Source organism: Lissotriton helveticus, chromosome 2_1 (genome assembly GCF_964261635.1).
Source record: "Lissotriton helveticus chromosome 2_1, aLisHel1.1, whole genome shotgun sequence".
In the NCBI taxonomy this organism is placed as follows: domain Eukaryota; kingdom Metazoa; phylum Chordata; class Amphibia; order Caudata; family Salamandridae; genus Lissotriton; species Lissotriton helveticus.
The window spans coordinates 394,629,195-394,652,887 of NC_136059.1; the positions used below are offsets into that span (position 1 = coordinate 394,629,195).

At 40.9% G+C, this 23,693-nt stretch overlaps 1 protein-coding gene across 11 annotated transcripts in view; it reads left to right on the forward strand.

Moving 5' to 3' along the window:
* Positions 1 to 23,693, forward strand: part of GHR (growth hormone receptor) — a 1,023,550-nt gene that overhangs the window by 495,117 nt on the left and 504,740 nt on the right. For all 11 annotated transcript variants that reach the window (XM_078675015.1, XM_078675021.1, XM_078675018.1 and 8 more), the window contains one exon: positions 13,109 to 13,170. The gene's annotated coding sequence lies outside the window, so the exon portion shown is untranslated. The remainder of the gene's footprint in view (positions 1 to 13,108; positions 13,171 to 23,693) is intronic.

Below are 23,693 nucleotides of genomic sequence, written 5' to 3' on the forward strand. Positions count from 1 at the left end.
TCCCAGCCAGCCTCCACCCCCTCCACCTTTAAACATATGGGTTTGCCTTTTATCCCCACCGCCAGTGCTCACCTCCCACCACATTTTCTTTCTCCTCCCCCCTGACAGTCCCCACTCTCTCCCATTCCACCTAAGGCCCCTCGCTGTCCTTACTCGCTCATTCGGATCAGTTTCTTCCTACGGTCTTTTCTCTGCTCCTTTCTTTCAGTCCCATTCTCTTCCTGCCCTCTTGCATCTCATCCTCTGGCCTCTGTTCTCTCTTCCTAGCTCCCCACACTTCACCTCAACTTAGTGCTCCCCTTTACCAGTCCCCCTCCACTGTTCACCCATACTCGCTCCTCTGTCCTTCTCTTTCTACCGACCCCCTTCCCATGCCTCCTCCTGTGCTGCACATTTGACTGCATTTTCATATATGGGATTCGTACCTGCATTTCTACAGGTTTTTGTACATTTTTGTCTTATGTGAATACATTTTATAACTTTTTTAGCACATATGACGTCATATACTTTTTGTACAACATTGCTGCGTACTCCAGACACGTTTGGTAGACACTAAAACGCCCATAGGGCAGAATGCATGGTATTTAAAAAGTAGGACAGTCCTACTTAAGTCATACATGTCCTGGCAGTGAAAAGCCTCAAAAGTTGTTTTTCACTGAACAAGGATGGCTCTCCCATAGAAACGCACTGGGCTACATTATAACTCCTTATAATGCATAACTTCATTTTAAGACCAGCTAGAAAAATGATTCAAGGACTCAATTTAATAGTAATTCAAACTTCAACCTAGTGGTCAAGTAGGATTTTAAATCACTATTTTGGAAATGCCTCTTTCAGGAAGCGTAAAAAGAACAATTGATGGACAGAATGCAGAACAATGTCATGCATTCACCCCAGTACAGAGATCTGGGACTAAATCTTTTTGCTCTCCATGCCATTCCAGTTTGAACCCAGCCATATGCAAATCAGTCTTGACCATGCTCCATTTGGGAACAGTCCAGCCCGAAATGCCGGACTGGTTTCGGGGTTTCACCCCTCATCAGCCAGGCTAGCTTGACTCCAGTGGCATGGAGAGCACCAGACCCATGTCTGGGCATACCCATCCCACTCAGGGTGACAAATGCAAAAAGAACAATTGATGGACAGAATGCACAACAATGTCATGAAGTCACCCCAGGTAAGAGATCTGGGCCTAAATCCATTGTTTTTTTGCTCTCCATGCCATTACAGTTTAAACCCACCCATATACAAATCAGTCTTGACTCTGCTCCCTATGAGAACACTCCAGCCTGAACAGCTAGGCCAGGTCCTCCCTGGACTGGAAACAAGCATCCTAGGACCGGTTTCGGGGTTTCACCCCTCATCAACCAGGCTAGCTTGACTCCAGTGGCATTGCCTAAGCCAAATATGCCTTTCTGCAAGGGTCACCTGAGTGTTAATGGCTCTCCTGTGGTATGATGTGTATTGCAGTGGCCAAAGGGTGTGGGTGCAGGCAGGTGTTGGGTCTTCCTTAAGGGAGTGCTGGGGAGGAGCCTATGGGATTTACCCAGCCCTTCCTGACTTCAGATGAAGCCTACCCTGCCACTGGCACATGCAGCATATACCTGGTATGAGATAATACCTGGGTATGCCTGCCTTTGTCTCACTAGCCAGACTGTCCCCAAACCCAGGGGAAGAGAAGAACTGATCAACCCATGACCCCAGAAATCGCTTCTAGGGTCAGTTGGTTGACATCCTGTATGAACTACATGGATACAACAAGTTCTAGAGGCCAATTTGGCTTCCCAGCTGACCAGACCCAACTGGACCTGACCTAGTCACTTTTGCTGTATGCAGTAGGAGTGAGCCCTGACCCCAAAGTACTGTCCTCAAGGTCCTAGACTCTTGGTTGGAGTTAGAGTGTACGTCTTTCTGCTTATCTGAAGTTTCGAAGGATCCAATGCAGAGCAACGAAGGGCCACACACAGCCTGGTAGGTCCTAACCAAAGGATTCACTGGATCCAATACTGAGCGATGCACACAGCTCTCAACTGGAAGCCTCACCATATTCATCTCAAAGTGGCACCGAACCCCGCACAACCACCCCACATGTCGAATGCAGATGGGCATGGAACCCCACAGAGCTCTGCTGCACAGTCCTCGCATTGAAGTCACAAGGTAAATCTTCTAGTGGGATGAACTCATCCTGTATCTGGCCTTTGCTGTTTGGGATGGCCTGAACTTGTGACTTTGCCCTGCTTCGCTGAAACCAGATACTTACAGGTGGCACTATTTTTAACCCTAAATTACTAAAATTCATAACTCCGGTTCTATTGATTGAATTTTTTGTCATTGTATTTATTAAAATGTCCTCTATTTCTAAATAGGGTTGGTATTTTTTTTGTTTTGTGATTTCACTTCATTACTGTTTGAGTGTTGCGTTAATACTTTACACATTGCCTATAAGTTAAGCCTGACTGCTTTGTGCCATGCTATCAGAGGGATAAACACAGGTTTATTTAGTGACTATGTGGTTGGTTTACTTTACCAGCGTTTTGCCTCCAGACTGTCATTGTAACGTGCGTGTTTGTGAGATACCTCATTTATGGGAAATCTTTTCTCTCATCTTGAACAGGAATGCACCGACTAGGCCTGCCCTAAATTCCGGCCTCTTCATGATTTGTCTTTGTCTTCTTCATCACCAACTCAGTTTACTTATTATTTGCAGGGTATATCTTCCTAATTGTTGCTGTAAGGGAGGTGGACTTCAAGGAGGTGGACACATAGTGGTGCTGATGGTTTTACTGCTAATTGTCCTGAGGCCATCCTGGCCTATATGTATTATTTTGCTTGTACATCAGTGCCACTGCCACCATCTCTTGTGGACTGTTTCCATGAGTGCCTGTGCCTACTGTGAAGGCATATAAAGAAAGCCAATGTTTTTGCTATAAGATCTTATTAAGTCTGAGTGACAATCATGCAGGATAAGTACACCATTTTGGACCCATGGAGAGTTTCTCATCTTTGCCATCTTACATGGGAGCTGCTTGTGTTTTTGTGGTCAGATACAGAGATGTAATGGCTTCATGAGGGTGGCACAAGTGCCACCAATGGTTTCTTTGCCACGTACGCTGTTGGGGCTGGCCAATAGGGCTGAAGTTGGATAACAAGCCTGGCCCTGTATCATAACTGCAGAATGGTAGTGTTTGGTGACTAGAAGCGTCTATACCTTACCTGGAATCTGTACCTGTTTGAGTGGTTGTTCTGGTGGTCCTGTTCATAGAAGGGGCACCCATGCCCCTGGGGGTGTTTATTGTGCTACGAGCAGTCATCGGTGCTAGCTTCATAGGTAAGGCAGCAGACGTGGTTGGGGTGCTGACATTGTTTCGTCTTTTACAGCTATCATTTAAACGAGAATGCACATAGAACGTAGTATAAAGTAGGCAAAGCATCCAAATATGTACCAGTGGGTATACAAATGATTTATCAAGAACAATGCAAACGTAAAATAATCTGGATAATCTTAAATTTGAAATATTTTATTATCTTTTCATAACAGGAGAGAGGCACTCTCTCTTCAGAAACTATCCTATACAAATCTGCCATAGCTATGCAGGAAGCTAATTTTTAAGAACTGGTGCATGATTAGCATGAAGGTTTGTTGACAAAATACTTGCTGAAGGTGAACCTATCTCCACCAAAGACCATGCTTGTAAGGTGGCCACCTCCTTCTAGGTCATTGGTGAGAATGTTTCAAGTCCTGTAACTTCGTGTTGTCTCCTATTGCATATAAAGTGTTGTGGTCTTGCTTTGCTTCTGCCGAATTAATTTGACAAAGATTCAAGATTGGAGACTGGGCCCATAACTATCTAGATTGTAGTAGTCCCAGTACATAGAAGCGTGTCCATTAATATCCAACAAAGTGCTCTCTCTCTGGAATCACTGTGTAGGACTGGGGTTTTGTTTTTGGAATTTGCTGCTAGGTGTGATTTTCATTCTTCGTCTGTTTCTCAGAAATGCCTTCAATTTCGTTCTGAATTTTAGGAGGGGGTGAACGGTCCTGATGCTGTTTTAGATCCTGGGTTTGAAGATAGTGGAGGCCTGCCCCCTGCTCTCTTCCATCCGGCATTACAACTATTGGAACATTTAGTTCTGATTTTGTTTTGTTCTGAGTGACTCCGCAGTAAAGAAAGCTATCTGTGCTCTCTTATTTTACTCCCTTTACATGCTAGCTCATATGGCTATTATTGCATAGTTATTGAACTAGGTATCTTGGCGTTCATTGAGTTAAATAGTCTATTTTCTGTTGACAGCAGCAGTACATACAAAATCTTAGTTAGTCATTTAGTTGAAACCAGTTTTTTTTCTTGCGAATAGTTATGGAGCCTTGTCTGGGATTAGACTAGCCATGAGGGACAACGGACAATTATTGGAATATATCATGACTTTCTCTCCAGAACTACCTTTTAAATATATTTTACTCTTCGTCTATCAAGGTCCCAGTGTGCTCAAGACCTAAAAAACTGCATGACCTTTTCCCACCCACTTAAAGGTATCTCCTGCCCACCATGCCAGCAAGTCTACAACTACTCGCATCTGTAAGCCTTGCATCCTTCCTTACAGCTCCATGCCTAACTGACCCTGGGCAAGAGAGGCGTGCACTGCATGCAACCGGTCCAAGGTTACACCGACTAGATGAACCAATCAGGCAAATGTAGGGAAGAGTGTTAGAGGAGCATTGTACAAATGACCAATAACAGCACTGGTAATATATTCAGAAGAAAATGTATTTATTATGTTCTAAATGTTATGTTTTAGTATGTTCTGTCCTGCTTACTGATTTTTCCTCATTTTGCATTTTCTTCCTTGGCCTTTTCGTACAGTGCAGTATCACTGGCATCAGTTCCTGCTAGGAATGTGGTCTACTGCTTGAAGCCAGCTGCTCTTCAGCAACTGGATGTATATTTGCATTAATTGATTGCATTAATTCCTAAATACCTGTATTATTCTAATTTCCCTCTGTGGCTACGCTAGGGGATGGTGCACATTATCGGATTTATTTATTTAGGTTTTTGTCATTACTTTCTTATCAGTTGTTGGAAGTACAGAGCTGTGTATTTTGGATTTCAGTGTTCTGCCCTTGGACCTTTGTTCCAGGGATTTCATGGTGAGAACATACAAGCTGCTGAACGTTTAGCCAAAATTCGTTGATGAACTTGATTTTAAACTTGCTTCATACCTGCATTTCACCGAGTAAACATCATGAAAACACACTGTTGAGAATGTGCTTGGCAGTTCAAAATTAAATTGCTATAGTGACAGCAAGGTTGGCATAAACACAATCTTTTTTATTTAATGTAAGGCTCTTGTGCAGTGCTAGCATGTCACATCAAAGTGACTACAGAGCATGGGTTAGCTTGGCAGTGCCAGAGCAAAACACTAAATTGCTCAAGGTCAGGGTGTTCTGTACTTTAAGGTTATGACACTAAGACTTTCCTCATTAACTTCATCAAGTACTTCTTTTCTTTTTCCCAGAAAGCATATCATTGATTTTCTCACTTTATACAACAAGTGGAAAGTCATCATCAAATAACTTTGGGGCCCATTAGGATGGCGGGCGGTTTGCCCCCGCCGGGCTGGCGGTAGCCACCGTCAGCGGGGGCGAACCACCCGCCATCCACACCAAAAAGATCCCCTGCCACATTTGGATGGCTGTGGGGTCTGCGGCAGATGGAAAGACCATCCGTCGCTTTTCCGCCAGTCGACTTGTCGACTGGGCGGAAAACATGCATAATATGGTGGCGGTGTCTGCAAGCCACCGCCATCCATAGTATGATGATGGCGGAGTTCAGCCTTTCCATGGCGGCATTGCCGCCATGGAAAGGCATGCGGTCTTTTCTTTGGGGTCCCTTTGCGGGCCCCCAGGGGATTGGGGGGGGGGGCGTGGCTGCACTTGAGGGGTAACAATGGTACCCCTCGACATTTGCATGCACACGGTGGCCGGCACTGCACGGTGCCTGTCACGTTGTGCATGCAAATGCACAGCATGCTGATTTTACATTGCGGCGGGTGACGCGGGCGGTGCTGCAAGCAGCAATGTAAACAATGCGGGATGCGCCCGCCAGTTTGGTGGACGCATCATAATGTGCACTGCGGGAACGCCGCACCCCTTTGTCCGCCCGCCATCGTAATAGTGCCCTTTATTGGGTTATTTGTTCCAAACCATCAAAGTATACAAAAAATAAAACATTTATCTATTTACAATATAAAAATATAAAAACAAGTACATTTCCAGGTCTTGGTTAAGAGAAGGCAGTAAAAGTGGTCAACAAGGGCCCACATTAAAATACATAAAAAACAACTTTAATACAGCCTTCCTGCTGACAACCACACTGCTTACAAAAACATTGAAAAGAAAGGAGCTTTCATACAGTACACAGTACATTAATTTAATTTTTCAGCATAACACAATCAGGGGCAGTTAATATTGCAGTGCAACCTATGGTAAAAGCTTCTGTCGGGTTAGTCCGTTTTTAGGTCGAGCCAGAGCAGCACATGTGCTGCTTGCTCGACTTTTAGTAGGGGGTAAAAAAAGTACTACCCACAAGCTTTTCCTGGCCTAAAGCTTGTGTGCATGTGCGCTTGAACTCGCGCAGCAGCCATCTGCCTTTCGGAGACGTCATGGCTCATTAAGTGCTTTCGCGCATTGCTTCTTATCTTTCCTCTTCACATTTATTTATATCGTGTTTTCATTAAGCTGTTAGTTGACCAGGAATTTTTATAAGGGTAGCACACTTTCTCCCTTTTGGTGACATAATGGCTACATTCTGAAAGAAAGCAATTGGCTGCTTTTTGATGGCAAGCAGAGCTCATCTTCGTTATTGGCTTGAAAATGGCAGCACCGTTTTCAGAAGGGCCCATACCCCCACATAGGTATTTTTTCGAGTATTCTTGTCATTGACTTGTTTTGAGTCATTCTCATCGTCCTCTGTGAAGGAAATATCCCAAACATGCGGTTCCAAAACACGCAGATTTAAAATAATAACTGTTTGGTGAGTGACTGTTACTCATTACACTGTTCTTTCTTTGCACTTGATGAGGTACGCAAAAAGGTGTTGTCTTTTATGAAACAAAAAGTTTAGTACTTATCTTTTTATTTTGTTAATCTCCACTGAGAACCTGCGACCCCTTCAGTAAAACAGCATAGACTATATTAGTAAAAGGCAAGGAACACAGGCACACACGCCCTCTCACACCTCTACATCTAGGTAGCATGATGGCATTCAAAACGTGTTAATGCTTTGTCCGTTTTACTTTATTCTGCAGTGTTTCTTTAAAAACAAATGCATATTGATTTCATAATTTACTTCACATTTTTGCGAGGATTACCCCTTTTTAACATTTGCCATCAAAGGTACTTTATGCTTTGGAAGTCCAAGCTTTTGATTGATTGACGCAACCTTTTCACAGTCACATGAGCCAAGTTGGAATCTTCTAAAATAAATTGTCAGGCTACATATTAATGATTTTTGCAGCGGGGCACTTCAGAACGTTGGTCCGTACACTTCCTAATTGCAAAACGTCAGTAAGTAGAACATTTTACATTGAGGTCAGTGGCGTAACAAACCCTTGCAGCCCCTGCTGTGCATGGAACCTCCACCCCTTCCAGGGCTCCCTCAGCCCTTCAGGGGTCCCCCACTAAGCCCAAGGTCAATTAGTATCTGTGAGATATTGAAGACTCTGGGCCCCCTCGGGGGGGGTGGGGAGATCATTTTATGTTACGACACTGAGGTTGCATTTATATAGTGCTTACTACCCCTGATGTGGTTTTTAAGCTCTTTATAGGGAGTCAGACACTAACCGGGAACCCCAAGTTAGTGGTCAGTCCATTGGTTATTGGGGTTATTCCTGCATGCTAAAGGAAACCATTCTGTGCTTTTACTCTTGTTTCTTTGGGGCACATTAGTGATTTAGGTGTAATCATTATAGGGACGCTATGTGAGAAGAAAATGTTTGCTGGAATTATTATTGTTATGATTTTTAAAAAAGGCTTAAGATAGACATGCATGATATTCCAAAAAAGCGCTTCAACGCCTCACTAGGGGTAGTAAGCGCCATATAAATGCAATTCCAATTACAACTTATAGTAATTGATGTACAAGAGTGGCATGTAGTAGGGCAGCAGAGATGCATTCAAACATAACAAGCATTGAAATAGCCAATAGGTCTTGCCTTTGGGACCTTATAAGTGTTTAGCCATGCAACACTTGATGTTGTTGCACCAAGGATATTGTGCTGGATATCTAAACACTAATAACGTCCCAAAGGCGAGACCTATTGGCTATGCCAATGCTTGTTTAATATTCTATACGCAATCTGGTATTGCCTTGCTCCTAGGTTTAGGTGAATTGTTCTTATCCACCTCCTGTGTATCTGTTGATATTCAGGGCAAAAGAAGAACACATGTTCTTCGGTTTCTTTTGCTTTAGTGCAGGCAGGACAAGAATCTATTAGTAAACCAACAACCTCCTTTCCAGGAAACTTTAGGAACAGGCTGCCATATCTGAATCTGACATATAAACATTTAGCAAGAGGGGGCGAGATTTGGTCCAGAAAGGATTCAAATTGTAAACATGATTTGATGGTTAAAAATGTAGATGTTAACTGGCCATTAGCTGATTTAATAGCATAATGATCTTCTACCACCGTCCAATATCTGGCGTTTAATCTCAGGCTTTTAATCTCAGTAGATAACCTCTTGTGGCCCTGTCTCGGCATTCCCATAGTGGTAAGTCAATCCAGCAACCATAATAACATAAAGCACTGAAAGATAAGGCGCCATATCCAAGAGAGCCTCCCACCATAACTCGCTGCATCAGTCAATACAATCCTGGTGTTCACGTCCCGTCCCCGCCATGCCCCACAGTTCAATGGCTAGTGATGTGGACCCTTCATGGATCAGTCTGTCCTTGGAGGGCAATCCCACAATATCGGCACCACACGGCCCATATTTTATGATGTTTGTGCAGACATCCCCTAGACTTATAGATTGTGGTTTCCAGTGACATGCATCTGTCCAACATTGATGTTCATTTCTCTAGTGGCAGAGGTTCCTCACTCTTCCAGACACTAGAGATGTCTCTTTTTGCCACCAATAAACACAGCCTTGTATCCATCAGTATCCACCTCTGTCATTAGCTGGAAGAGCGTAAACTTGAGGTCTCTGGGTAAAGTCCAGCCCAGCACCCACCCCATGGTCACCATCACCCCTTCCCTGAATGGGTTCAGTTGTGGACATGCCCAGACTGTGTGAAGAAGATCCCCCCTCTCAGTTTTACATTGTAAGCAATGTGGCAAGGCAATAGCTCCCATTCTCCATAGCCTCTCTCGTGTGTGGTATACCCTGTGAAGGTATTTTCATTGTATGAATCCGAACTGGGAGGCAATGGCATATTCGAGGGGAAGGACAGTTGTCCCTGGTCCTTCTACCAGGTCTCCCGTCGGTGGCTGAAGGTGTCTCGTGTGATAATTACTAATAATCGGTCCATCTGGGAGATTTTGTGTGTAGTAAAGTCACCCAAAAGGATTTTGATCTCTAGCGGTCTGTAGTCTGTTATCACGTTAACCTCTGCCGCATAGGGCAGGCGGGCATGTCGGAGCTGTAAATACTTAAAAATGATGTGCAATGTAAGTAATTTTCTGTTTGGAGATCAAGTGTCTCTTGAATACTGTGAAGCTTTGTTGAGGTTTCATCTTGGTTTTGAGCGCCTTCCATAGCAGAGATATAATAGAACAGAATTAATTTTTTGGTTGCATAATGTACCATATATTACTAAATCCTAGATTTATCCAACAAATCAGAGCGCTATAATTTCTGGAGAGAGATTGGACTTTGTCCCTGTTTGTGCACGACCCACAGGAGTCAGATAGAATCCACTCTAGCATTTTCAGTATAGGGATGTAGTGGTGGAATGTTTTGCAGCCGAAACAGACTCACCTATTTAATTATCTCTAGTTTTAATGGCAGTTTATTTTTTAACAACCCAGTGTACTCAATGTTGCAGTAATCCAACTTTGATTATAATCAGAAATCAGGCAAGTTCTACACCGGGTTTCTGTCTGGGTGATTTATTTAGTACATTTTTACGGTGTACAACATGAAAATGTGTGTTGGCACTGAGAAGCCTGCTTCCCTAATTTATTCTACAGGAAAAATCTTTAATAAAACTAAGAAGGAGTGACTGAAGCCGCCAAAGTCTTAGTGGGTCACTTATAGCATTCTAGATTCTTGAGATAAAAGACAAAAACACTCATATTTCCTATCCCAGGTCTCTGTTGTGTACAGTTAATTGTATCAAAACATTATTGTTTTAAGATGTGAGTGCCCTTGATTAAATATGTGGTAATATTTTTACCTAAGATAGATGGGTTCATGTCTGTACATTGCTTTCTGAGCGGATCATAGGACTGTAAATCTAATTTGGTCCGCCACCTACAACCAGTTGATATATCTCTGGGCAACAAATATATGGCCCGCTTACTTAGACCTTATGGACCAGCCCTTTGACCAGTGTGCCTCTTTAGTAACAATGACTTTGCCAGAGAGATTGCTGGCATAGTCCAGGTGCGAGTTACTTATAGAACTCACTATCTTGGCTGTGATGGAGAGACAAAAATGAATGACCATCCCTAGCGCTGACAAGTGATTAAAGATGCTTTTAAATATACGTGGTACTTAGTAGGTCATTGGGAGTTTATAAAGGAACATGCTCAAGTTTTTTAATTTTTTTATTTGGTTGTTGTGGGTGGTATGCAGTAACGTTACTTAGGAAGTGAAATCTAGATGGCACTCTGCTCAGGAGAATTGAGAAATTAGGATTACAATGAACCAGTTGGAACTGTTACGCAATTTTGCGGATGCACACACAAATAAATGACATTGCACTTTACTTGAAGCGAGTCTACATATACATTATCATAATTCCACAGTAAAGCTTTCGGTTCTGGGTATCATTTGGTGTATGATGTTTTGTTTTGTTGCCTTTTGGAGAACGTCTGCATTGATAGGTCTAAAGTCTGACGATTAACTAGGGGTTTCACTAAAGGTTTCAAGTAGTACCATTAGAAGTGTTTAAGGGTTAATTGTGTAAAATGAAGCTCGCATTCTTATGTTAATTCTGGGTGACTTACAACGTTCAGGAAAGCCCCCTCAAATCCGAAAAAACATTGGTAATAGTGCTGTCTTTAATGTAGTAACATATGCAAATACAGGAATTCACAAATTCTGTCTACATGCTTTGCATGCACAAATTATGTCTATCACATTTAAATCTGCCCTATTAGCTTTGTCAACACTGTGGGAAAAAGAAGTACCAAAATTGCTTTCTGTATAGAATGAATACAAGAGATGAGGGGTTGAATGGAACAATCTACTTGAAGTTTGAGTGTAGCTTTCAAATGGAAAATAGTCCCTCATCATTACAGTGGAAATACTTACTGGAAGGCAGAGTGATATCACAAACAGTCAATCCCATGAGGTGAGACAGTAATATTTCTATGGATGGTGCCAACGCCCACTCTATGTATATTTTAAAGAATTGGTAACAAAACGTCTAGCCAAACCAAAAAATGATTAGATATGAAAAAACCCACACTTCAACGTGTTGTAGTTCGATCTTCACGCTACACAAACTTACATTCGTACACAACAGTGCTCACAAGGAAATCATTTCTATCACCAATATACACTTTCACAATTAAATAATTGCACTGAGAAAATTGAAATACGATATGAAATGAAGGACCTTTCTATAGGTCAAGTTTTACTCAAACAACTCTAGTAATCCTAAACAAGCCCGCAGAGACTTCTCACTGAAATATACCTGGCTTCAGCCGAAGCAGGTACATTTATTTTGCACATAAATAAGAAATTATTTATTTACACAATCAAAAAGGTTGCTCTGTTTTTGTATTTTCTTTTCACATTTAAAGTGATGTTGTGATCCCAAGTGTAGTGACCATAACCCTATTACAGTGAATATTTAGTGACATATTTAGACATGAAAACGGTTATTGGTGAATTTCAAATGGAAAAAGAAAAAGGACCAATGGTTTAGGGATATCGGCATAGGGTACTGGAGCCACCATGCTGATCATTACTACTTATCACCACTCTGCCCCCTGTAATGAAGCTAGAAAACTGCATGTAACTTTAAAATTGTGTGGGGATTGCTGGTATCAGATCTGTTTGATTGGTGCCGCCACCCAACCTAATTAGTGGCCTTAATGTGCAATATTTTACATTCAATATCATAAACGGAGAATGTGATAGCATGATATATTCTTGCATTCCCTAGTAGAAGAAAAACTTATATGTGCTATCAGTAACCATGTGTTAACCTTGTGGAGGCCTATATTATTCAAAGGTAAAAGTTGTTTGTATTTGTGCAATGACTGATTGTGCATACTGTTGTGCTCTGTGTTTATGTGCATGAAGACACTAGTGACCCTCGGCCGACTCCTTACAAGTATTACCTAATCTGATAGGTGTGCTTAATAAAGTTTTTGATACAGGCCATTCAGTTAACAGTTGCATGTTGATGAATAAAGACATGCAAGCCAGAGCTCGGTTTGTGGCGTGGTCTGCTACGCGCTCCTGGGCTGGGCAGGACGCTTCACATACTCTTTATTCTTGCATCATTTATCACATTCTCTACCGCTAAGATACCATTTAAGTGGGGTGCAAACTGGTTACTCTTGCATCATTTGTCACACGTCCAGCTCGAAATACCTTTTAAGTAAGGGTTCACAATTAGAGTTTACACAAGACACTTGGGGAAATTACATATATATTTTGGTATGAGCACAGTGAAATATGCTTTTGTTTAGTAAAAGCTTCCTTGCTAAGCCCAGATTCACTGCATTATCATTGTTTTTACTTTAGAGCGCATATCCTTTCATGTATACAAGTACAAAAGGCTGTGTTTTGCTTTGTGATAGAGCTACTCTTATTCCCATTAAAATGTCAAAGGCCCTGTGCTGATTAAGGGGGGAGTATGCAGCAAATAGATGCTGAAATAGTTCTCCTTATACTGACAGCATTCTCCTATTGTTTTTTTGCACTTCACAGACTTCGATGATCAGTAGGCGGCAGCAAACAATCCACTGAATTTGAACATCAGTAAGAATAAGGTATGCTGAACTTCTCATTTTATGCTTTTAAAACACTTTAGATATGACTTATGAATTATTGTTCTGTGTTTTAATCCTTGCATTTGAATCTAAGCATGCCTACAATGGTAACAACACACCTCTGCTCTGCTCACGTTCTTGAACTTCTTGCTGTTAGTTTATGGTTTTAAAAAAAAAGTAATAAAATGTAAGTAATGAATAGAAGCATCATTCAAACCCATCCATAGACATACGATGTACAATTATGACAAACTGTACATTCTCTACTGAAGCATCAATGCACTGGCAACAACTATGATCAACTCATGATGAGCCAGGAGAACATGGTGGATGTACACTATGGATAGCTAGGGATAGAAGCTGACTTTGTCATAAATTTTTTGTCCCGGTGTTTATCTGAGATCCAGGTGTCATCTAAAAATAAGGGAGCAAGACATGTAAGATGGAAATTGGGTAATAGTTGAGTGGAGTGAAACCCTACTCAACCACAATTACTTTCAGTGTGAAGTCGCACAAACCCCAAATTAGCCTGTGCTTAACCCTCTGGTAGCTTGGCGCAAAAGCAGTCAAATTTAACTTAGAGGCAACATGTAGCGTATTTATGCAGTGCTTCAAACAGTAATAAAGGGAAGACACAACACAAGAAAAATCCCACTTCAATTTAGAAAAATAGAGTAAAATGTAATAAATTATTTGAGACCTAAAAAAAAAATGTTACCCTGAGGCTCTAATCTGGAGGCCAGCCAACTAACCCTTGGAGTCACTCTGGTTGTTCTGGGTTCAAGATGCAGGCACAGTCCTTTTCACCCAGAAGCAGAGTAGTAGTTCTTCTTGCAGAGCAGCACAGCATTCCCTTTGAGTATTCCACAGCCCCAGAGGAGCACTGCTAATTTGGGTCTGAGGGTCCACTATTTAAACATGGTGCCCACTATGAAGTAGGAGAAGGTTCTGGAGGTTTAAACACCAAGAGGTGTCTAGAATTTGCAGCCTCACTGCCCTGGCCCCAGATTGTCTACGGATGTAAAAGAGTAATGTCAAAAACCTTTTGTGAAATGTGCAGGGCACTGCCTTTGTGATGTGCAAGTGTTGTAGGTGACAGCTTCTTCCCCTCATTAAGTCGGAGATGGTCCACCCTGCCAACACCTATTCCCCTTTTTCTCACTCTATGAGAGCAATACAGAAAGACCATCTGCCAGCTGTACCTAGTCATGTGACCCAGGATACAGGCTGCAAGTACCAAATGGTTAGGACAAGAAAATGCTAACTTCTAAAAGTGGCATTTTCAGAATTGTGACTTAAAATCTGACATTGCCACTAAAGAGGGTTTTCAGTTACAATTCTTTATACATCATGCTCAACCTTCCTACCTACTCCCCATTGAAAGTTATCACATATTAGATGTTATAAGTTAACCCAATTTTATCATATGGGTGAGGTAGGCTTTGCAGTATGAAATACCAATTTAATAGTTTTTCAATACCAGGACACCTAAAACTTAAAAGTAAATGTCCTACTTTTTAAATACATTGCACCATGCCCTTTGGTCAGTGCAGGGTCCACCCTAGAGGTGACACTTATGCATTAAAATTGAATGTTTAGGCCTGGCAAAAGGTATACGTTGCCAAGTAGAAATGGCAGTTTAAAACTCAAGCTGCAATGGCAGGCCTGAGATGTGCTTAAAGGGCTACTTCTTCAGTTGCAGGTATCTGAAACCTGCTTTGGCAAAGGCTCTGGTCTCAGGGTTCACTGGGACAGCAATAGGAGCAGAAAGGAAACCAGCCTTTTCTGTCCTTTCTACACCTTGCCCTTATACACCGACATCCCAATGCTCTTAAGAGGTGGAGGGAGGGATTAACAGCCAAACATGTTATGCTATGGGGCAAAGGAGATATGATGTCACTTCAGCTTCCCCTGGAATTTGTTGAATCGACATCTATGGTGTACATGCTGTTTACGTCGTTCAATCATTGTAATGCACCATGTTCCTCAATGATGAGCCCCAAGTAAAAATGCTGCAGATTGTTTGCACATATTTTCAGACAGTGGAACAGTGTGCTTTGATATCATAACAAGCATTTAGCATATGCAAGTGTACTGTGGTATGTTGCAGGACGAAGCATGAGAGTTTTCAATGAAATGGTTGAAATTACCAGCACTCAAAATCTGTCTACAGAGCCCAGAAGAAGCCATTGGTATTGTGGAAGTTGTGTTATTTATGTGGCCAGCTTATCGAATCAAAATGAAAATTATGTGTTTTTCCACTTGGCAATCTTTTTGAACATTTTTTATGCCGCCACATGTTTTTCATTTTAGAAGAGATAGATAGTATGGTAAAAGTGGAAGAACAGCAAATGATATCCAGGACCAACAAAGCGGTGGTTGTTTTGCTTTCTAATTGTTATGGCTATTAAACATCAAAAACGCTGAATTCCTTTGACCCAGATAAGAAAATGTGCTTTCAAAGTGTGGTAATGCTGCCATGATGTTTGAGTGGCTAGCTCAGTTACTGCAGCTATTTCCTATAGGGCTCGGTTACTGCTTCTCTTCCAACCAATTAGTTCACACTTCCTGCCTTATAGGAGCCAATAGTAGAATTATGTAGTACATGTAAAGCCGCAAGCCCTGAATATAAATAATATTGTCTCTAATTTTCATATTAAAGTCTAGTTGTGACATTACTTGTCGCTTGTTCTAAGAAAATAACAAAGCTACTGTTCTGTAAATGTTACTGTATAATTGCTGAAGTATTTGTTTGCAAGAAATTACACATTTCTTCAGATGTATTTAACATTAGAACACAATACACAGAGTTTTTTAACGTTACCTAGATATGTTACACAATATTCAATTATGACATGATTCATTATTCGTGCACAGCCCTAGGGCAAGAATGTCTGTCTGGTGTAATCAAGTGAGCTATGGAGATGTTTTTATGTCGTATTTTTAGAGGTTGAATTTTCCTGAAAAGCAGCTGAGCGCTGTACATGGTGAAGGGCAAAGATAGCCAACGAGGGATTGATTGGAGGGGTTTCTGAGAGTAGAAGTGGACTGTTATGTTTTGTAGAGAGATGTGTCTTCAACTCTTTCCTAATTTGAACCCGGTTGTGGGCAGCCCTTATCGGTACAGAAATATCGTTCCAGCCCCTGCAGACATAGATGGAGAAGGCCTGTTACTTTCTTTTTTCTTTTTTTGCACTTCCTTGTACACACACCTCGCTGTGACTGTGACAAGAGTCCCCATCCAGATCCAGCGATAATAGGACGTGAATGGCAGTTCTCAAGTCCCTTTCTGGTAAGAACACTTTCACTTTCTTCAGCTGACCGTGCTTGTACCAGGCCTTGAACTGGCTCACCAAATGTCTGATTCACAAATGCTGTTTGAATTTAAACTATACATACAAATAGCCTGTTCCATGAGTGTAAAACCATGGCTGACATTCACAAAAAGATTTTACACACAATCTACTAGTGATAGTGAATTGGCATTCCAAGGCTGGTGTGACCAGCATGGTTAACACATAATAAATGAACATTTTGTATATATTAAAAAACCTTTTCATCACCCATTCCTACAGTGGAAGAGGTGTGAAATGTACTCCTGTCTAGCGGTGGACGATAAATTCCACTCCGCCGGTTGAGTTCGCAGAGTTTTTCCTACTCCGTGTTACATGCACGAGTGAGAATTTTTGTCCCCGGAGCGATTTTTCAGGTGCTGGCGGGCAGTTGAGACCATTTGTAGTGAGAAAGCTGACGCTCGAGTAGAAAATCGAATAGAGCCACAGCAAAGAAATAGCGCCCTCTGGTGTGCCATGTGGTACAGTTCCTGGTGCTAAAATCATCGCAACATGGCGATTCCACCTACTCGCAGACCTCCACGGAATCTCGCTGAGGTTTTATGTAACTCTGCGTAATTCCACAGGGTGAAAGTCCGCGTGTTCTGCCAACTCTTACTCCTATCTTAAGCCATAGTAAACTACTTTCCAAGTTGGGAACAAACAAGAACATCCTCAAACTTTATGTAGTATTAGAGAAAGGGTTTCTCCACGATATAAATTATGTTACTTAAGGAGCAAAAAAGAAAGGAAAAAACACATGTATTTGAGCTTGGGAAAATGGAATTCACAAAAAAATGTCAGAAGTGCTCCACAGAAAACTTTGAACGGACTACTGCTGCATCTCAACAGAACTCATGGAAATATCAACTCCAAACATAGGAGAAGACCTGTGGAAGTAGATGTTCAGGTTTTTTTCTGTGACTCTTGCACAAACTTTCTGCTACATAAAACACAATAGAAAAGCTAACTGTGTTGGTACACACAAAGAGAAATAATTCCTATGCTTACTCAGTGGACTTGGCAGTCCAGATCATGCCAGTCATTCAGAAGTCAAAAAGGCCATCTGTTATACTAACACATGTCAAAACAAATAACATTAATTTTCACAGTAATAACGCATATCAATCTATTCATACCTGAATGCAGGGTACAAGGCCAGTCAATAGCCCAGCACTCAAAGTTGCCTTAAAAAGGATATGTTACTTTACCAGAAAACTGTTCTTCTGAATATAGTAATGAAAGAAACGTTCAACCCATCATCTTGGGTGAAAACCAAGGACAAAAAAACGGAATAAACCATGCTCTTTTACAGTACGTCACAAGCTGCAGCTCCAGGGGTCTCACGCCCCCCACCATAAATTGCAATGACTAACATGTATATATCAAAAACAATAACTATATTTAAGTTTTTCCACTCACATTACTTCATACCTTTTTTAATGTCCTTCAGCTCGACCAAGCAGACTTATCTCTCAGGGGTAAGCACCTTCCAGTGGACAGCATCACAAAGCTCAGCTCACTAGAGTAACCATCTGACTCCAGGTCATTATAAACACTGTCTGTAGTCCTGATCTTTTCACCTACAAATCATTGACGTCAGGCTTATTAGTCTAATTAGTTCAGTAGAAGCAAAACAAGACTATACAACACCCAGAATCCATTTAGTAGTTATACAAAGGTCCATTACTGTCTAGAAACAGTGTCTGTAATGACCTAGAGGGAGATGATCACGCTGCTGCCAAGTGCTATGGACTGAGAGTACTTCGCCATCTTGTAGTAGACATGCTTACCACCTACCAGTAGTTACTGCTTATTTTACTAATATGGGCCCTGCACTTTAGTCCAGGTATTCTCTCTCCTACAACCCATTCATATCTGCATGTATCAGTTTTCATGACTATCAAATACTATATTGAACGCAGTTGATTATACCATATTTATAGACATATAATTAGTAAAGAATAACAAGCTGTGCTGCCATGCACTAAGACCTGTGTGATCGTCTATATTAAGCAGGGCAAGTCTGCACATCTGCGCCACATCGCAAGAATTTTGAACTTAATTTTTCAGCAAGATTTTGATCAATCATTCTTAAGGTCTTTGCTGATGTGCAGTAGTAGTACCAGCTGTTGCCATTTACAAATGCAATGCTGTCAGTGGCAGTAGTGGTATCACATCTCCCATGGATAGGGGAGGCGGAGAAGTTAGAAAAAGTAATAGTAGTGATGAAAGCAGGCACATCTGTTTGATTAATCACCATTAAGAATAATGGGGTTACGCCTTGTCCCTCAGAACCCGGGTGAGTGAATATATAGACTACAATGTGCTTTGTTGGGTGCCATAATTGCTTTGCGCAATCTAAATGGGCAGTGTGGTGTACATCTGACCAAAACTTTACACTCCCATGAAACAATCAATGAAAGACAACACCCTGCATAACCAGTGCTTGTGGACATAGACCCTTAGCGGTGAGCACATTGTGTCACTTGTTATCATGCCCAACTGATTCAGCATGACTAGCCCATTACTCATGATTTATCTATTTATTTATCGAGTTTTATATAGCGCAAACTTTACCTGAAGGTATCAGATCGCTTTACAGAGTTGGCAAAGTAGAGGTTACATATGGATAAATACAATTACATGGAGTAAATACAAATACATAGTCACAGTATCTCTTGTATCCTGATTATAATCAAATGCCTTTGTCTTAACTACCACAGAAATAAAAACAGCGAGACATGAATCAAATATGCGGATACGCTGAGTGTAATATGCTATTTATTACCAATTTTAGGGAGGTGTGGAGCATTATAGCCCACTCAAAGAATTACCTCCAGTGAGTCATAGCTCTTCCCCACACTCAGCAATGGTAATAAATAGTGTATTACACTACGCACATCTGCATATACAATAAATTACATGGTTGGCTGTTTTTAATGTACAAAATGCAGTTTTACAATAATTTATTCTTACCTTTTTCCATATTTAATTGCACCACACTGACTGCCTAGAACAATTCTGCTTAACATTCACTTTGCCCATTATTTAATAAAATATATAATATGCATGTCATCCCACAGGGATATTGTTGTTTCACTCCCCCCTGTGGAAGATACGTTTTGGAAAAACAGGCGGATCCCTTTTTGTGAACTCCATCCTTTGCCAGAGGAGTCTCATTCTTAACCAAATTCTTCCGTTTGGTGAGTCGATATGGCGCCCTCCTAATTTTAACTTTACCATTTTGGTCACCACACAGCATTCTTACATAAGATCTTCTCTCTCTGAATATGCTGCTCCTATTTTATTAGTCCTGAGGAAGACCCGCTGTGATGTGTACCAATTAACACACACACTAAAGGTCGAATTGTCGACGAAAAATCTTATTTGTCCATGTTTGTGGACAACTGTAACACCCCAGGTCCTGGGCAGGGGTGCGCAGGACTAGACACGCACTGAGGCACCCTCCGTTGATGAAGGTGGTGGGCACAGGCCTAGGCCTGACAGCAGAGCACTCACACGGAACGCCCACACTGATACTCGGTCTGTGCCGTCAGTCACGTGATCTGACGTCACCCTTTATTAAACACTCCCTGGTCCGCGCCCGGCCCAGGTAGGTGTATGCAAAGATTGTATTGTAGCGGCTGAGTGGCTCACCACAGACAGCCATTCCTTAAAGGATACTAATGATGAGATAGGGCTGTATTTTGAACCCGTCGAAGGACAGACATCTCTTTATTTTCTTTTTGTTTAATTGTATTGTGTAGTGTCAAGCACTTTTGCATCAAGTCAAGTTGCGCTTTTCCGTTTGTGGTTTTGTTGACAGTCTTACACAAAGAAAACTGTGCATTTAACTTGGATATATGATTTTGAGTATAGTCTTTCATTGAATGTTTCATGGGAGTGTAAATTATTAGTCAGATGTCCACCACACTGCCCCAGTGATGTGTATTGGTAACTTAATGGATTGGATCATATAATGATCAATGCTCCTTGGTGATTTGTCAGACACGCAAAGCAATTGTGACACGCAACAGAACACACTATTGCTACTGACAGCATTGCATGATGAATCTCTGCAGCTACAGTGCATGTGAAGCTAATCAGAAATGCCTTCCTATAGCTCCTGCATAAGAATAATTTAGAGGTAACTTACTTTTGTACATGACTTTTAACCTATGCTATGGCAGTGTTAGGCTATCCTTTTGCAGGGTTATTTATTTTTCTCGTAAGATGATGCCTTATAATATTTCTAGTCCATCAAGACCTGCCTAAGGAGCAACCATCTTGCTTAATCGGCCCCCCATCCTGGATCCTGGCGGGGCAGCAGTAAATGCAGACCCTCTTCAGGCTTCAGGGTGGGAAAGTGTCCTCTAAAAGTACATTGATTTGCACAAACTCAGTTCTTGATGGCACTCACCTGTTTCAGTGGGTCACCTTGTGGCCAGATTTACTCACCTAGAAAATTCTGATGCTGGTGGAATTGTAAATATATTTTAAGTGTACAAACATCCACTTGGACTGTAGAATATGAGTTACAACTCGCTCTTCAGTTGTAATCTTTGCACCTAAGTACCCAAATGCATTTTTGAACCAAACCCTTAGTTAACACTTAAATTTGTACTTACTTTGTTTTCACTATTAACCCCAAAAATAGCTATAGAAAGTGAACCATCTTGCAACTCAGTAATCATCATATATCCAAATAACCTGATAAAAAATTATTAGAAATAAATAGAAAATCTTTAGTAGCAGTGACTGACATTGAAAGATGTCCATACCACATACTATATTTAAACAACATTTTAGTTTACGATGTAATGTAATATTCATATCATTTTTTTAAATGTCAAAGGTTCATAGTACCCATAACATTTTAATGTACAATGTGAGTTGAAATTGTTTATATTTTTTTGAAATGCCAAAAAGAATTTTGGTTTCATGCTTTAAAATAATTACTATCTAATGCTGACAGACACTGCAGACAAACATCTTCATAAATTATTAACATCAAGTTAAACTTTTAAATGAAAGCTCACAGCCAGAAATCACATTAGTTTGTTGGTGATTAAGGAGTACTCTGCTGATACTCAAGAGATTCACTGAAGGGCTGTGCTGATTCAAGTGATAGTTAAATATCGTTTTCAATCTGCATCAGTGGAGCACTGCTAAGGTAATTTTAAACAGGGTCTTGCATCCTATGGGTGTACACATAGCTGGAATGCAGTATTATATTCAATGTAATTTTTACCTTCTTAACATTCTCGGTTATCCACTTACATCGATATTTGTTATTTACTTGTGATGTTTGTTGGAAACGCATATGGTTTTTCCTTTGAAGTATAAGAGTCTTTTGAGGGTAGTGGAAGGTGACATTTCTGAAATAAATAACTAGTTCCTCAGATTTCACATAGCTTTGTGTTTTTGCTTGCGCAAGGATCAGCAATTTCTGCAGTGGTCTCTGCTCTCTAATCCTTTTTTTAATTTCCAATTTTAAAAACATTGAGGAGCTAGGTAGTGTCTAAGGGAATGAGGTGGATATATTTGGGGCATAGGATGGCAAGTAGTAGGGGTACGTTGAGGTAATGTTATGAGGTGGAAAAGACAAAGCTGGAGCAGGCTAGATAGAGTGGGAGCTGGCCACGGCTGTGCTGTGTGAAATGGCACTGAAGGGAATGCTGCAAGAGCATGCTGGATAGGCAAGAAGTGGATAATCTACTGTGTTCTACCTTGTTCTACCTGGTTGCATACAATACATATAAGTTCAAAGCACCTTTTAGATTTAGGTGGGTAGCCTGCTGGGCCAGTGGGTTTCTATGGACCCCTGCCTCTGCATTTGTGTCAATATTAAATTGAATCCATAAATGAAAGTTCAGTGTAAATATTAAACCTGAACCATGCAAAACACTTAATTGTGGGAATTTAATCTATACTTCTAAGAGTATCTCTTACACATTAAGGAAGAGAATCAATGCTTGTCGTGCCCAGACACATTTGGTACCTCACCCTTTTGTTCATTAACCTACTGTGGTCAGTGGTGTTAAAGTCTTTCAAAATACTGATCAGCACTTGGAAGCTAGCCACTGCTCCAGAATCTGAAAGTGTTAAATTCATGAGTAAGCAATCCCTATGGGTGAAGTAGGCCCGACAACTCAAAGTGCTTTGTGAACAAGAGATGGAACTTCAGGAGGTATTGAAACAAAAGCCAGACACAAACACTAAAAAAAGAATTGATTACTCTCGACATTATATACCACCTTCATAATTCCTCTGTTTGATCTAAAGTTTGATTGTTTATCTCTAATCTCTAATCCGAATATTTAGAGGCATACTGAAGAGCATGGAATGGCAGAGTTAATGATATCTTCTGTAGGTCTTGTTCTCCAACATTCCAAATCGTATCTTTCTGTTTCTCCTTATTTAATTTGGACAATTCTACACTCAATGGACTGTCATAATTTCAATATTGCCCTTTTGCTTTGAGCTGTGCCAGCTGTTTAAGGGACCGCCCTTGCTGCAAACCCTTGCTTCAGTTTTTGTAGGCATTGGTGATAGGCCCTAATGGTATAATGTGTGATGCTTTCAATGCATACATGCATCTGCAATGGTACAGGTGATATCAGCTCTTCTGCACGAAGCCCTTGTTTAGAAATGAAAATTCATGTCTGGGATGCCAGTAAGTAAGGTCACAAAATTCTATTTGGGTTATTCGAGTATGGTATGGTTTTCTGTGTTGCAATAGGTTGGAAAAAACAATTTGAAACACTGTAAGAATGTTATCATCATGGATATGCTGCTTTTTTTATTGTTTTTTGCTTGGATGTAGTGATAATTGGGTTTATTTTTAGATTATCAACAAAGTTAACAAGGAAGGTAGGGTGGTGTGTACAGTCCAAAAGTCGATTGTTGATTACTAGTCTCGTCCAGGAGATGTGCCTGGAGAGATATCTATCAAGGGTAATGTATTTTAGGTAATTTTAACTGTACAATAATTATCAAAGTCAGCTGTGCACAAAAGATTTAAAACCGTTTAAAAAGGGACACACAAAGTTTAGCACCAATAAATAAATATATAATTCTAAGTTTGAAAGACGGGGCAAAATTAAATTAGGTGGGCTTCTTTCATTAATGTGATCGCACTAGTAACAGGTTTTGGAGGAATGCAAAGATTTATTAAATTGTTGTTCA